Here is a 15,520-nt window from a genome sequence, read left to right as displayed (position 1 = left end):
CCCCCACTCTCCCAGAGGAGCACAAGGAGGTCCTGGCATTTTATAAACCTTGAAGTCCCAGGAATAACAATAACAAATATGTAGGTAGCACTTACCAGGTGCCTAGCTCTGTCCAAAGCAATTTTCTTCCATTATCTCATTTGTCCCTCACCATGCCCCTGTGAGGTGGGACCTTCTCCATCCTGGGGAGGAGAGGGTAACAGGGAATAGTATGCCACTTACAGGGTTGGTGGGAAGATTAACTGAATTAATGAAGGTAAAGTGCCCGGAAAAGAGCCTGGCGCACAGCAGGTGCTCAGTAAGCACGGGCCATTGACACACAAGCCAGGCACTTTCACAGCAGTGATCTCGTGTGGTGGACAGATGGGCCCCCCCATGCTGGGAGGGGTTGAGACTTGCCCAAGGTCACAGGGCAAGTGGCTTGGAGAGGATTCTCAGATGGGGAGACGCGTGACTTCCTGCAGTGGGGGCCGCTGCTATGGAGCGGGTCCTGAGGAGGCTGGGTTCAGGAGAGGGTCTCTGGGTAGGGAAGGTAGGAGGCAGGAGAGCAGAGATCTGGAGCCTCAGCAATATAATTCCAGCCCTGGCTTGGCTTTGGCACTCTGGGCTTCCTCCCGCCCCTCCCAGGTTTGCAGCTGGTGTCTGGAGGCTGCCGCCCTGTAGCCTGAACCCAGTGCCCTCCCTCCGGCTGACTCACCCACCCACCCTCTCGGCCCAGCTCCTCACCCTCCAAACGGGGGAACCAAGGCCTGGGGACAGGCAGCCTGGCAGGGTGGAGGTGCCTGGGTTTCACTCCTCCCAGCCCTGCCACTTACCGGCTCTGTGACCCTGGCCAGCCCTCTTAACCTCTCTGATTCTCCTTTCCTCATCTTTTATGACTCGTCAAAAGTGTTTGCCTTGGGCTTCCCTGGTGGCGCAGTGGTTGGGAGTCCGCCTGCCGATGCAGGGGACACGGGTTCGTGCCCTGGTCCAGGAGGATCCCACATGCCGCGGAGCGGCTGGGCCCGTGAGCCATGGCTGCTGAGCCTGCGCGTCCAGAGCCTGTGCTCCACAATGGGAGAGGCCACAACAGTGAGAGGCCCGCGTACCGCAAAAAAGAAAAATAATAATAAATAAATAAAATAAAATAGTAGTTAAAGCTTCCATAGCCTTTAATTACCGTGCCAGTGGCTGTTCTAAATTTTTTACATTCTTTTTTAAATATTCTTTTCCATTATGGTTTATCACAGGATATTAAATATAGTTCCCTATGCTATACATTAGGACCTTGTTGTTTATCCATTCTAAATGTAACAGTTTGCATCGGCCAACCCCAAATTCCCAGTTCGTCCCTCTCCCTGTCCCCCTCCCCCTTGGCAACCACAAGTCTCTTCTGTGTCTATGAGTCCGTTTCTGTTTTGTAGATAGGTTTATTTGTGCCATATTTTAGATTCCACATATAAGTGATATCATATGGTATTTGTCTTTCTCTTTCTGACTTACTTCAGTTAGTATGATAATCTCTAGTTGCATCCATGTTGCTGCAAATGGCATTATTTTGTTCTTTTTATGGCTGAGTAGTATTCCACTGTATATATGTACCACATCTTCTTTATCCATTCATCTGTTGATGGACATTTAGGTTGTTTCCATGTTTTGGCTATTGTGAATGGTGCTGCTATGAACATAAGGGTGCATGTATCTTTCTGAATTATAGTTTTGTCTGGATATATTCCCAGGAGTGGGACTGTTGGATGATATGGTAATTCTATTTTTAATGTTCTGAGGACCCTCCATACTGTTCTCCATAGTGGCTGCACCAAAGTTTCATTTCCACCAACAGTGCAAGAGGGTTCCCTTTTCTCCACACCCTCTCCAGCATTTGTTATTTGTAGATTTTTTAATGATGGCCATTCTGACCGGTGTGAGGTGGTACCTCGTTGTAGTTGTGATTTCCATTTCTCTAATAATTAGTGGTGTTGAGCATCTTTTCAGGTGCCTACTAGCCATCTGTATGTCTCTGGAGAAATGCCTATTAAGGTCTTCTGCCCATTCTTTGACTGGGTTGTTTGTTTTCTTGTTGTTGAGTTGTATGAGCTGTTTGTATATTTTGGAGATTAAGCCCTTGTCTGTTGCATCATTTGCAAATATTTTCTCCCATTCCATAGGTTGTCTTTTTGTTTTGGGTTTTTTTTTTTTTATGGTTTCCTTTACTGTGAAAAAGCTTGTAAGTTTGATTAGATCCCATTTGTTTATTTTTGTTTTTATTTCTATCGCCTTGGGAGACTGACCTAAGAAAACATTGGTACCATTGTTCTAAGTATTTTACACATGTTAAGTGGTTTCACCCACACATTAACGGTATCAGCAGGCATCAGTGCTCCTATTATCATCTCCCTGTTATAGATCCAGAAACTGAGGCACAGAGAAGTTAACATGCCCAAGGTCACAAACTAGTGAGTGGTAGAATCAGAATTTGAATTCAAGCCTTCTAGCTCCAGAGTCCTTGTTTTCACCCACTATGCTGTGAACATAGAGCACCATGCATGAGGCATGTGCTGAACCCCAAACCCACAGGAGCTCTCCCCATCAGTTCCGTCATCAGTATGTCAGCTGCAGAGCCAGTCATGAGGATGCAGGCCCCAGGGATTCCTGCCCCAGACTGCTCCCCACCCCCATCACTCCAGCCCCACCCCAGGATCTGGTCGGGTACACAGGCCACAACGACCAGGACAAAGAATCAACAGCCTGAGAACAATGCAGGAGCCGCACCATCCATCTCCCTAGAAACCCAAGACAGGGCTGGCCCAGCTGATGCAGGGAGGGATGAGGTGTTTGCCTCCTGTTCTCTATCCTCACCCGGACCTCCCCCCTCAGTTCCCTGAGCCTAGACAGGGAACTCTACAGCAGGCACCACAATCTGGGAGCTGTGAGCGTACTCTCGGCTTTCTTCTGTCCTGTGTCCCACCCCTCCAGGTCCTCCTAAGTGAGGACACTTATGACGCTGTCTCGTTATGCCCTTTCCAATTTCTGGGCCTTTGCTTGGACTACTCCTTCTGCCTGAAGGTTCTCTCACACCCCTTCGGAAAGACCTCCTTTTCCCTGTAAGCAGAGTTTGTCCCGCATTCCTCTGATACCGTACGTCCCCCATGGCCCCTTTCATGTCCCATCACACACCATTGTGATTGTGTGTGTGTGCTATGTTTCTACACACATAGCAGCAAACTCAGAAACATGTAAGCACATAGATATATACCACTCTCTTCTCATAGGGTACACTCCCACACCCAAAGGCCCATGTATGCACTATGACCTTCTAACCAAGACACCCATGTACGTGCTTACACTCAAGCAAGTATTAAGGTCACATCTGTGACTTTACATATGTACACACACACACACATGCACATACACACTCACAGCACACAATCCAAGCACACAGGGCCAAGCTACCCACAGAGAATCACATACTGCAGAAATAGTCAGGCTTCTACACTCTTGAACACAGATGTTCAATCATGGAGAAACATGCAACAACACCCACGAGTGCGGTCACATGTGGGGATGCCGAACTGCGTACATTCCGGAGTCATTCCCTGGGTAGGCTGGCCCGAGGCTGGGAGGATGTCTCCTCGGAGACAGTCTGGAGCCTGGGTAGCAGGGCCTGGGAAACCAGGCTACCACCTCCCACTGGAGCTCGCGCCTGGAGGGGAAGATAAACGATGTGTCTATTGGGCTCCTGGGTGGAGGGTCCTGTGCGGGAGGAGGGCTCTTGGGCTGATTCCTGGCTCCTGTTTCCTACTTGCCCCTTGTGCTTTCAGACCAGCAAGCCCCTGCCCTCAGGCCAGGCCTAAGCTGTTCCTCTAGGCGCCCTTGGCAGCCTTGTCCTTAAATAATAGGCACCAGCTTTTACCAGCATTCAATGAGCACAGGGCCGGACTGGGAGAACACCACCCCAGTGGCCTCACAGGGCGCATGCTGGTGTCTACCCTGACAGCACTGACACCATCTGGAGGGTTCCTCTTGACACCTGACATGTAGGATTATTCTGCCCATTTTAAAGGAGTGGAAATGGAGGCTCAGAGAGGTAAAGGGCCTTCCCCAAAATAACACAGCCAAGGGGTGGTGGGGCAGAAATGGGCCAGCCTTCCCAAGGTAGCTCCTGGTCCCTGGGCTCCCAGAACAGCACTGGGTCACCCTCACCTACTCCCGAGGGAAGCAGCAGGAGCAGAGAGACCCCAGGGTGAGGTGGAGTCTTTTCTGGGGTCTGGGGAGGCAATGAGGTAGACTTTGCTGTGGTGCAGCCTGGACTTTCTGTCTCTGGGAGGTCAACTCCTTGACAAATCAGGAGAGGGACTCCAGGCCTGAAAGCCATAGACATTGGTGGAACAACAGTGGCTGCTGTTACCTGTGCTCCCAGCCCCATTTCTGGGTCCTAACAGGCTGTGACCCAGTTACCAGGTAGAGGCAGCGTCCCTCGAAGATTCCTGTGAGACCCCAGGCTCCTGAAGCCCCTGACCGAAAGAGATTGAGTGTCTCAGTTTATTGTGGGCACTGCAAGGGAATGGCTGGATCTGGCACCAAGGGTTTCAGAAATTACCACAGGAAAAGCTTATAGCTAAGAAACCTCCATGCCAGGCTGATTGCCTTTAAAAATTAGGCAAGACAGCCATGAGCAGACAGAGCTCAGATCTAGAGGAAGCATGAAACTGCTCTAGGCCTGGGCCTCCCCAACCGCTGGACTCCAGCAGAGATTTTCAAACTATGTACCCCACTTGGGGAGGGGGCCTGGGTGGAGGACTGCCAGATTTGGGGCTCTAGGATTCCTCTCCACCCTTCAGCAGGAGCACTCAGTGTGACTACAGTCTCGCCAGCCTTATTTCTTCTTCCTGGGCCCACAGGAAGACTGCATTCCTCACCTAACTTGCCAAGGTGACAAAGGCCAGTCACTGGGTTCTTTGGAAAGAGTGTGAGCAGAAGTGATGTACGTTGTTTCCAGGCCCAGCTTTAAATCCCCTAATGTGACACTCTTTGCTCTTTTGTTTGCTTCTCATAGTGACAATGTATTGAACTTACATCATAGATAGGGACACTAAGATGGAAGCAACTTGTATCCCTGAGTCATCATGTAGAGGAGAGATGCTCAGGAGAGCCACTAACCCACATTGTATTTGTGTGAGTGAGAAACAAACTTTTATTGTGTTACCCCACTGAGATTTCAGGGTTTATTTGTCATCTCAGCAGAGCCCAGACTAGCATGGCTAATATATTCCTCTTGGATGGAGTTTATATCTTGAGGTTGCACAAAGATTTTTATTGAAGAAAGAACTCCATGACTAAAATCCCACATCCAAAGTGTCCTCTCTCAGGGTCTCCCAGCTCTGATGTCCTGACATTCTGTATTTAGACAGCTGTGGGCAGTGGAAGTCAGGTGGCTTGAACTTGGTCATATACCCTGACTATGTGGCCTTGGGCAAGCTTCACACTTTTCTGAGCCTCGGTGTCCTCACCTATAAAGTAGAGGCGAAGATGCTTCACCTACAGGGCTGCTGTTAAGATCAGTGAGAAACTGTAAACTGTAAAGGGGGGAGATTTGCTTCAGGGAATGCACTGACAGTTTGTCATTATGCTCATCCCACCCACCACACCCACCACAGGCAAGGTCAGGGGAAAGAGACTTCAAATAGGCATGAAATTTCATTCATTCAGCTGGGGGACACTTCCAGCCCTGTGTGGGGCCCTGGGCCACAAGGCAAGGTTCTGCAGAGAGACCGTCTCTCTTCTCAGCTGTATCTTCTCTGTCTTGGAGGAGGGGGTGGTATCTGACCTAATCACGTGATGGCTCATTAAGAGGTTACTATGTTCCTGGCCCTTAATGATTCAATTAAGCCTCACTGAGGCAGGTACTTTCCTCATCCTCCTTTTACAGAGTAGGAAACTGGAGGCACAGAGAGACTGAGCCTCTTGTCCAAGGTTACACAGGTAGGATGTGGGCAATGCTGGGATTTGAACCCAGGAAGTCCTACAGCAGAGCCTGGACACAAGACCTCTGGGCTATTCAGATCTCTTAGCATGTGTAGCATCGGTGTCTGGGTGGCGGATGCAGGACGGAGGAGGGGAGGCTGTCCGGGGAGTGGGCTTCCAAGATTAAGCCGAATAGTAAAATTTCTCTGCTGCTTTGCCCCCTTCTGTCTCTCTGACTCTCTCTCCCCAGTTTCCTTCTTAACCTCATTTGATACCACTCTTCCCGACTTCATAGTTTTCCTTGCCTCACTTTAATTCTTTCAGAGCCTCCTCGCTGCCCTCAGGATAGAGCCCAAGATCTGAGGCTTGGCATTCAAGGCCCCAGGAGGTGCCCTTTCCAGTCTTGCTTCCTGCTGCTGCACTGTCCTGTTGTCCTGTGCCCTGTGCTCTACTTAGATTGAACTGTGTGAACTGCCTTCCCCAAGCCCAGCCTTCTCTTTCCCACCCCACGTCTCACTCCATGTTGTCTCTGCCTGGAGCTCTCTCCCCACCTTTCCCACCAGCTCACTCAGCTCCAGGCAGCTGTCCCGGGGTCTCCAGGTTTGGCCATGTTTTCTGCAGTGCTGTAGCCCAGGGCTGTGTCTCTCCTCTGATCCTCTGGGTTGCCACAGTCTCCATCTCCATCTGAACCTTAACAGCTCCTCTAGGGCAGGACCTGGGCTGGGACCCCAACATTGCCCAGCACAGGGCCTGGCACAGAGGGGACATCAGTGACCTTGGGTTGTAGGCGAGGTCTCAGGAACTCTGGAGGATGGTCCCACACAGAGTGACAGGTGGAGAGGAGTCGGGGGTAAGACCCAGGGTGGGGGAGGGTGTGAGGACTAGGGCATAGGGAGATCAGAGTGGCTGGAGGGGGTCATTTGAGGCCTTGAGGACAGATACCCAGACTGGTTCAGAAGGATGCCAGGGCCAAACCACAAACATCCCTTTAGACCGTGGCCAGCCCTGGCATTAAAAATTACACGTATTATCTAATAATAGATATATATAAAATAGACGTGTGTTGCATTTTTATAAGAAATAAACAGACTAGTCATATGCTTTATTAACCAAACCAGAACTTTCTGAGAAAGAAAGGGATTGCAGTGAATAACTATGTGGGACAACAGGTATAAATCAGGAATGTCCTGGAAACCCCGGATGTATGGCCACCCTGGGTATAAAGCATAATAATGAACACCTTTGAACTCAACTTAAACGTGAGAGCATGACTAATGCTATGGGCTTCTTCCTTATCCCATTTCCCTGCCTTCCCTACAGAAGTAACCATTATCTCGAATTTTGTTGAATCATTTCCTCGGTTAAGCTTGTATCACATATGTATGAAAACCTAAACAATATAGTTTATTTTTGCTTGTTTTTGAGCCCTCTAAATGTTGGATTTTGTCCTATGAAGTCTTCTGCAACAAGCTGTTCTCCCTCAGCGTTGTTTCTAAGATTTCCTTGCATAGTTGTCTGCAGCTATATTTGATTCATTTCCACAGCTGTATAGGATTTCATTATATGTAAATGGCATAATTTATTAATTCATTTTCCTTCTAAGGACATTAGCTTAGTTTCCAGGTTTTTGCTATTATAAATGGCACTACTATGAACATTTTTGTGTGGGTCTCCTGATGCTTGTATGCATGAGTTTCTCTAGGGTTTACGCTTAGTAATGAAATCACACGTTCAAAGTGGTTGCAGCAATTTTCACTGCATTAGGAGTATAGGAAAATTCTGTTGCTTCACATCCTCACCAATACTTGTCACTTTCAGATTATTTTTGTGTGGAAAATCTCATTGTGGTATAAATTTGCTTTTTCCTGATTACTATAAGGTTGAGCATCTTTTCTTCAGGTTTATTTTCCATTCATATTGCCTCTGTTGTGAATGCTTGTTCATAACTTTTGCTCTTTTTTTGAGTTGTTTGTCTTCTTAGCATTGGTTTGTAAGAGTTCTTTATGTATTCTGGGTAGAATGCTTTGTTCATTATTTGTGCTGTAATGTATTCTCCCAATCTGTGGCTAGTCATTTAGACAATGAGAAAAAAATTAACTTGGAGGAAGCAGAGACTATACATGGTGATAAATACTCACAGGAAACAACAACAAAACATTATTAACATCCTGAAAGAAATAAGAGAAAATATTGCATCATGAAAAAAGAACAAGGTACTATAAAAAAGGAATAGACATTGAAAAAGCAAAGAGCTCTTGAAAATATGATCAGAGGAAAAATAAAAACCTCTGTAGAAGGGTGAAAAAATTTTCTAGATAGAAAACAAAAAGAGGTGAAAATATATATATAAGAAATGTAGAAGACCAGTTCAGGAGGGCCAACATTGGAATAATTAAGGAGATCCAGAAAGTAAAAAACAGAGAAAATGGAGGTGAGGAAATCGTTCTGTTATAGAGGTAGCTCTAGAAAATTTTCTCCAAACTGATGATGAGTTTCCAGAATAAGAGGACCCACTGGGTACCCAGCACAGTGAATGGAAACAGATTTACTCAAAGACACACTGAGGACACAGGTGCCTAAACACTTCCAGGGAGAAAGAACAGGGTTCTGTAAACAGGAAACAAAATGGCATTGGACTTTTCAACAGGAACTAGAAGACAATGGAGCAAGCCTTCAAGATTCAGAAGGAAAATTATTTCCAGCTTAGAACTCTATATCTCATCAAACCACCAATTAAATGAGAAGCACTTTTAGAAATGCAAGGTCTCAAAAAGTTTACCTTAGACACCTCCTCTCAGAAAGCTATGAACATAAGTTTGTTTTCTATGTCTGTGAGTCTGTTTGCTTTGTAAATAAGTTCATTTGTATCATATTTTAGATTCCACATATAAGTGATATCATATGATATTTGTCTTCCTCTGTCTGACTTACTTCACTTAATATGATAATCTCTAGGTCCATCCCTGTTGCTGCAAATGGCAATATTTCATTCTTTTTTATGGCCGAGTAATATTCCATTATATATAGTCTTCTTAAACCAATTGTCTATTGATGGGCACTTGGGTTGTTTCCATGTCCTGAGAGTACCAAAGGGAAAAGGGAAAGGGGGAGGGATAAATTAGGTATATGAGATTGACAAACTATTATACATAAAATAGATAAGCAACAAGGATTGACTGTACAGCATAGGGAACTACGTTCAATATTTTATTGTAACCTGTAATGGAAAATAATCTGAAAAATATACATATATATATAACTGAGTCACTTTGCTGTACACCTGAAACTAACACAATGTTGTAAGTCAACTATACTTCATTTTACCCTTTTTTTTTTTTTGACTATATGGTGCGGCTTGTGGGATCTTAGTTCCCTAACCAAGGATCGAACCCACGCCCCCTGCAGTGGGAACATGGAGTCTTAACCAGTGGACTGCATTAAAAAAAAAAAAAAAAAAAAAAAGCTATGAGCAGATGTTGCCCCAAATAAGGTAGTGAGGAAGACACGGTATGTCGGAAGCAGGAGATTCAACACAGGAGAAAAGTTCAGAGAAGCCTCCAGATGATGGGGAAGGGAAAGCCCACAAGGAGAGCTGAGCAGCTGGTCTTGCTATCAACTAGTCCAGGATGGAGAGTCAGAAATCTGCAGCGACTTCCCAGTCAAGTGAATTGGTAGAGTACTAATATGGGTGATTGTATTAATAGAAGTTTACACAAATGAGGGAGAGTTTGGGGATAAGGGATGAACACTTAGAAATGAAGCAAAAAATAAAATGATAAATAAATAAATATCTATTACTAACTCCAGGAAAAACACAGTTATGCAGGAAAAGATGCTAACCATGGCACACTGTGAATAGCATTTATTTTGTTATGATCACACAAAAATCCTTTCAATATATGACACTAAAGCTCAGGCAACAAAAGAAACAATAGATAAATCGGACAACATAAATAAAAAATAAAAACTGTGTATCAAAAGGCACAATCGACAGAGTGAATAGGCTACCCACAGAATGGAAGAAAATATTTGCAAGTCATGTATCCAGTAAGGGATTAACATCCAGAATACATAAAGAACTCCTACAACCCAACAACAACAAAAAACAGACAACTTAATTTAAAAATGGGCAAAGGACTAGAATAGACATTTCTTCTAAGAAGATATATAAATGGCCAAGAAGCACATGAAATGATGTGCAATATCACGATCAAGGAAACGCAAATCAAAAGCACAATGAGGGGATTTCCCTGGCGGTCCAGCGGTTAATACTCAGCGCTTCTACTGCGGGGGCATGGGTTCAATCCCTGGTTGGGGAAGATTCCGCATGCTGGCAGAGCGACCAAAAAAAAAACACACCAAAATGAGATACCACCTCATACCTGTCAGGATAGCTACTATAAAAAACAAAACAAAAAAGAAAATAACAAGTGTTGACAAAGATGTGATCCCTTGTGCACCGTTGGTAAAATGTAAAATGGTGCAACTACTATGGAAAATAGTATGGCAATTCCTCAAAAAATAAAAATGGAATTACTATATGATCCAGCAATTCCACTTCTGGGTGTATTACCCCAAAGAACTGAAAGCAGAGACTTGAAGAGATATTTGTACACCCATGTTCATAGCAGCAAAGTGACTCAGCCAAGAGGTGGAAGCAACATATGTGTCCATTGACAGATGAATGGATAAACACAATGTGGAATATACATATAATGGAATATTATTCATCCTTAAAAGGAAGGAAATTCTGCAATATGCTACAACGTGGATGAGCATTGAGGACATTGTGCCAGTGAAATAAACCAATCATAAAAGGGCAAATACTGTACAATTCCACTTACATGAGGTACCTAGAGTAGTCAAATTCATAGAGACAGAAGTTAGAACGTGGTTGCCAGGGGTTGGGGACAAAGGAGAATGGGGAGTTACTTAATGAGTACAGAGTTGCCATTTGCAAGATGAAAAGAGTTCTGGAGATGGGTGGTGGTGATGGTTATGCAACAATATGAATGTACTTAATGCCACTGAATTGTACACTTAAAAATGGTTAGGTAAATTTTATGTTATGCATATCTTACCACAACTAAAAATAATTTAAAAAATTTTAAAACTTTTTAAAATCAAAGAATCACAACCATATTGGAAGGATGGGTGATGGTTGACTCAGAGAGTGAGTGTGTGAGAGTCCGTGTGTGTATGTGTCTGGGGGTGCAGGGGTGGTGGTGAGAGAGCTAAATCATTGTCTTCATGGTGGGAAGTCAAAAGATAGTGCCTGAAACCGAAAGATTAAGAAATAGAAATGTGGGACTTCCCTGGTGGCACAGTGGTTAAGAATCTGCCTGGCAATGCAGGGGACACAGGTTCGAGCTCTGGTCCGGAAGATCCCACATGTCGCAGAGCAACTAAGCCCGTGCACCACAACTACTGAAGCCCACATGCCTAGAGCCCGTGCTCTGCAACGAGAGAAGCTACTGCAATGAGAAGCCCGTGCACCGCAACGGAAGTGTAGCCCCTGCTCACCACAACTAGAGAAAGCCCGTGTGCAGCAACGAAGACCCAATGCAGCCAAAAAGAAAACAAATAAAATAAATAAATTTATAAAATAATAAAAAAAGAAATAGAAATGTGTGTTATTTAACTATAGCGAGGTAAAAACCAAAAGAATCAGCTAAAAGATTTGAAAATGTTTGCCTCTGGGGAGAAGGAGATGGAGGTGGGGTGTGAACAGCTTAAGTTTCTCATAACAAAGTGTACAGAACTATTTGATTCTTTAAACTATGTGAAGTAAAACTCTGATAAGAAAAAATAAAATAAAAACTAAACCAAAACAAAAGCAAACAGAAAATTGCTGAGCCTCCCCTAGAAGGCCCTGTGATTCAGGCGATGGGTATCCAGGGCCTGACGACGTCTGAGTCACCTTGAGGAGCCTGTTGTCACGGGCAGAGTGGCCAGGGCTTCTGCTCTCTATCCTTTTTCCCAGATTAAATGGGGGACGCAGAGCTGGTGGCCCTGAGAGAAGCGAGACACATCTGGATGGACGGAGAAGCATTGTTTATTTGAATAAGCACACATTTATTTTAATGTGTATTGGAAAATATGACTAGCATATCAAACCTGTGATTTCATGGAGATTATTGCTTAGGATGAAGCGAAGTTTATTAAGTGAAAGGATTTAAAGGGAAATACTAGGATGACGGTAGAGCAGGTAAGGGGAAATGGAGAAAGTCATTCCCCGGCAATAAGAATGACTGATTGGTCATGGGAAATACTGACCTAGTCCAACCCTCATGTTAGGGATGGGGAGCCCAGCCCAGAGAGGAAAAAGGACTTGCCCGGTGTCCTCTAGCAAGGCAGTGAAGGAGACAGATGTGACTCTCCTGAGAGCACACAGCCAGGAGGCAGGAAACCAACACTGGGTCTGTCTTGCTCTGCTCTGGTCAGCTCTGAAACCTTGAAATGCCTTCATCCTCTCAGTTCCTGGGTGTATTCCTCTGTATGAGGTTCTGCAGCTAATAGCAGTAATGTTCACGATAATTGTAGATAGTCCTTAGGAAGTGTTTACTGTGTACCAGAAAAAGCAGCAACAATTATAATAGCAAACACATATATAAGGTATACTATGTACAGAAAACTCTTCTAAATACTTTACTTATATTCACATATTTCCTCCTCACTAACCCCATGAGATAGTGTGGCAGCCAGTCTCCGAGATGGCCCACAGTGATTTTTGCCTCCTGGCTGTTTCTCTCCTATATAGTCCTTCCCACATGGAATAGGGTTGACCTGTGAAACCAATAGGATATTGCCAAAATGATGGAGTGTGACCTCCCTAGTTAGGTTATAAAAGACACTGTGACTTCCTCCTTGCTTCTTCTCTCTCCCTCTTGGATGGGGAAAGCTGGCTGCCATGTCATAAGGACACTCAAGCAGTCCTGTGGAGAAATCTGTGTGGTGAAAAACGGAGTCATCCTGCCAACAGCCAATATGAACATGCCAGACATGTGAGTGAGCCAACTCAAACCCTCCAGCTGCAGTTAAACCTTCAGAAGACTACAGCCTGGCCAGCATCGTGACCCAACTAAGTTGCTCCCAAATCCCTAACTCACAGACAATGTAGGGGATAATAAATATTTGTTGCTGTTTTGAGTTGTTGTTTTGAATTTGGGGGTATTTTGTTATGCAGCAATAGGTAATTAATACTCTTAGGTAACATTGTCATCCCCATTTTATAGATGAGGAAACTGAGGCACAGAGAGTTCAAGTAACTTGTCCCAGATCACACAGTTAACAAGTGATTTAAACCATGGCAGTTTGGATCTGTATAAAGTTCATGTAATAAATTAGAATCCCTTTTACAGGAATGAAGACACTGCTGGGAAAGAGAGAGACAGAGAGAGAGAGAGGGAAACACAGGGACAGCAGCAAAGAGAAATTGGCAATTGGTTCCCAGTACAGCATAACAGACGTAGGCTAGACTTCTGAAAAGTGATGATAGTGGACAGTGGGAGAGCTCTGCTGCCCTTGCAGCTCAGCTGTGATTAGCTTGGGGCCACTGGTCTGTGTCCCTGGCTGCGTGGTTGACACAGCCTTGGATACCTCGGGGTGGGGATGTGATGCCTGTGGGCACCCCCTCTCTGGGGATCTTATCACCCTGCACTGACACTGTCTGCCCCCAGACCAGAGATCCTCAAGGGCAGGGATGGAGTCTTGCTCATCTGTGCCCCTTGCCTGGTGCAAGGCCAGCCAGAGCAGGCTGGGGGAGGTGTATATGCAGAAAGCTCTCTGGCCCTGGCCCTGGAGAGAGTTCATATGGTGACACTACCCTTTAACAAATTATCACTGGGGACACAGAAGGGACCAGGATGACCCAGTTTCTGACTTGAGCAGCTCCTTATTGGATGGAGGATACAACAATGATAGCCTAGTGCGATCAGAGAGATTGGGACACGGCTGTTGTGGGAAGCCAGAGGGGTAGGGAGGAGCTCTCTAGAGGAGGCCGGAAGACTTGCCAGAGGAGGAGGAATGTGAGCTGAGGCCCAAAGGATGCACAGAAGTCAGCCAGCGCAAGAGTGTTCTCAGCAGAGGGTACAGCCTGGCAGAGGCCTGAGGCCTGAGGTTCTCTTGGAGGACAGGGTGAGGGAGTAGAATGTGCAAGGGGTGGGCCACTGGCCCCTGGTGACTCTGAAGGCAGGACACAGAGACTTGAGATGGGCAGGGTGACATGCTGACTGCAGGTGGAATGTCACCTGTTTCTGTCTCTTGGGGAATTCATTGCACTTGGGGTTGGGCTTGTGGGTTTTCTTTGGAAACCCAGGACTGGGCGAGGCCTGTATGCTTGAGTCAGCCCAGGGTGGAGAAAGAGGACAGGTGAGGACAAGAAGTCACTTGGGAACAAGTTGTACAAGGACCTCAGTGTCCATTTGGTGTATGGTGTGTGTCAAATCTTTCTTCATTTGCCCTTCACTAGATTAACCAACTTAGGTGCCCTGAAAAATTCCCATTTCTGCCCTCTGGGTTCAAATGCTAGGCCTGCCATTTACTAGCTGTATGACCTCCCCACCCCTTAGTTTGCTCATCCGTAAAATGGGATCAACATAAAACCTGCCTCATGGAGATGCTGTAAGGACTAAATGAGTTAAAGCGTTTAAAACACCTAGATGGTGCTTGACCCCCTCCCCACCTCCAGCAAGTGTACAATAAGTATTAGCTATTATTATTACTTGATATGGTTTTCCTTTTAACCTTTTCAAAGATTTAAACATCATTTATCTAATGCCTGTTATATGCCAAGCCTTGTATCTATCCTCTGAAAATAGGGATGAATAAGACATAATCCTCCTAGGCATACAGAAACCATGGTAAAGGCAACAACAAACAAACGTTGATCAAACATGCCCTGTAGGAACCCAGAAATGCAGGAGAGCTGGTTCCTGTCCTCAGGAAGGTCACAGGCTGACTAGGGAGAGAGAGAAGTGGTCCAAATTGGGTGGGGGCTGAGAGGAGCCTGGAGAACCTCCAATGAGGGGGTTTTCAAGAGACAAGGAGTTGCCCACTTTGGCAGCTGGATGTGTGTTGGACAGTATGAGCAAAGACCCCCTTGGAGGGGAGGTGAAGGAAGGCTCAGTCTTTATTCTTTGAGTGTTAGGAGGTTATCAGGGGTTTTTGACAGGGAATTATGTTTGAATAACAGTAACATAACTAATAGCTATTATGCACCTACGGTACAGTGCATGCTGTGCATCTCCTCTAATGTAATCCTCACAACTTTGTGAGGTACTGTCACCATTCCCATTTTACAGATTTAAAAAACTGAGCCACAGAGGTTAAGTGAGTTGTCCAAGGTCATGTAGCTAGGAAGGGAAGGAACAGACTTAAACTCAGGTAGTCTAACCCAGAGCCCATGCTCTTAATCTCTCTACCCTGCTGCTTTAATTGTGTAGAACTTTAATCTACACAATCTTAAAACTAAAATAGACCTTTGAATTCTCCATCTCTATTTTGCAGATGAGAAACTGAAGCTCAGAGGTGGGAACTGACTTTCCTTGAGACCACAGAGTGAAGGAGGGGATGAGAT

Source organism: Hyperoodon ampullatus, assembly GCF_949752795.1.
Source record: "Hyperoodon ampullatus genome assembly, chromosome: 2".
In the NCBI taxonomy this organism is placed as follows: domain Eukaryota; kingdom Metazoa; phylum Chordata; class Mammalia; order Artiodactyla; family Ziphiidae; genus Hyperoodon; species Hyperoodon ampullatus.
Note: the sequence above shows the minus strand (reverse complement) of the source record.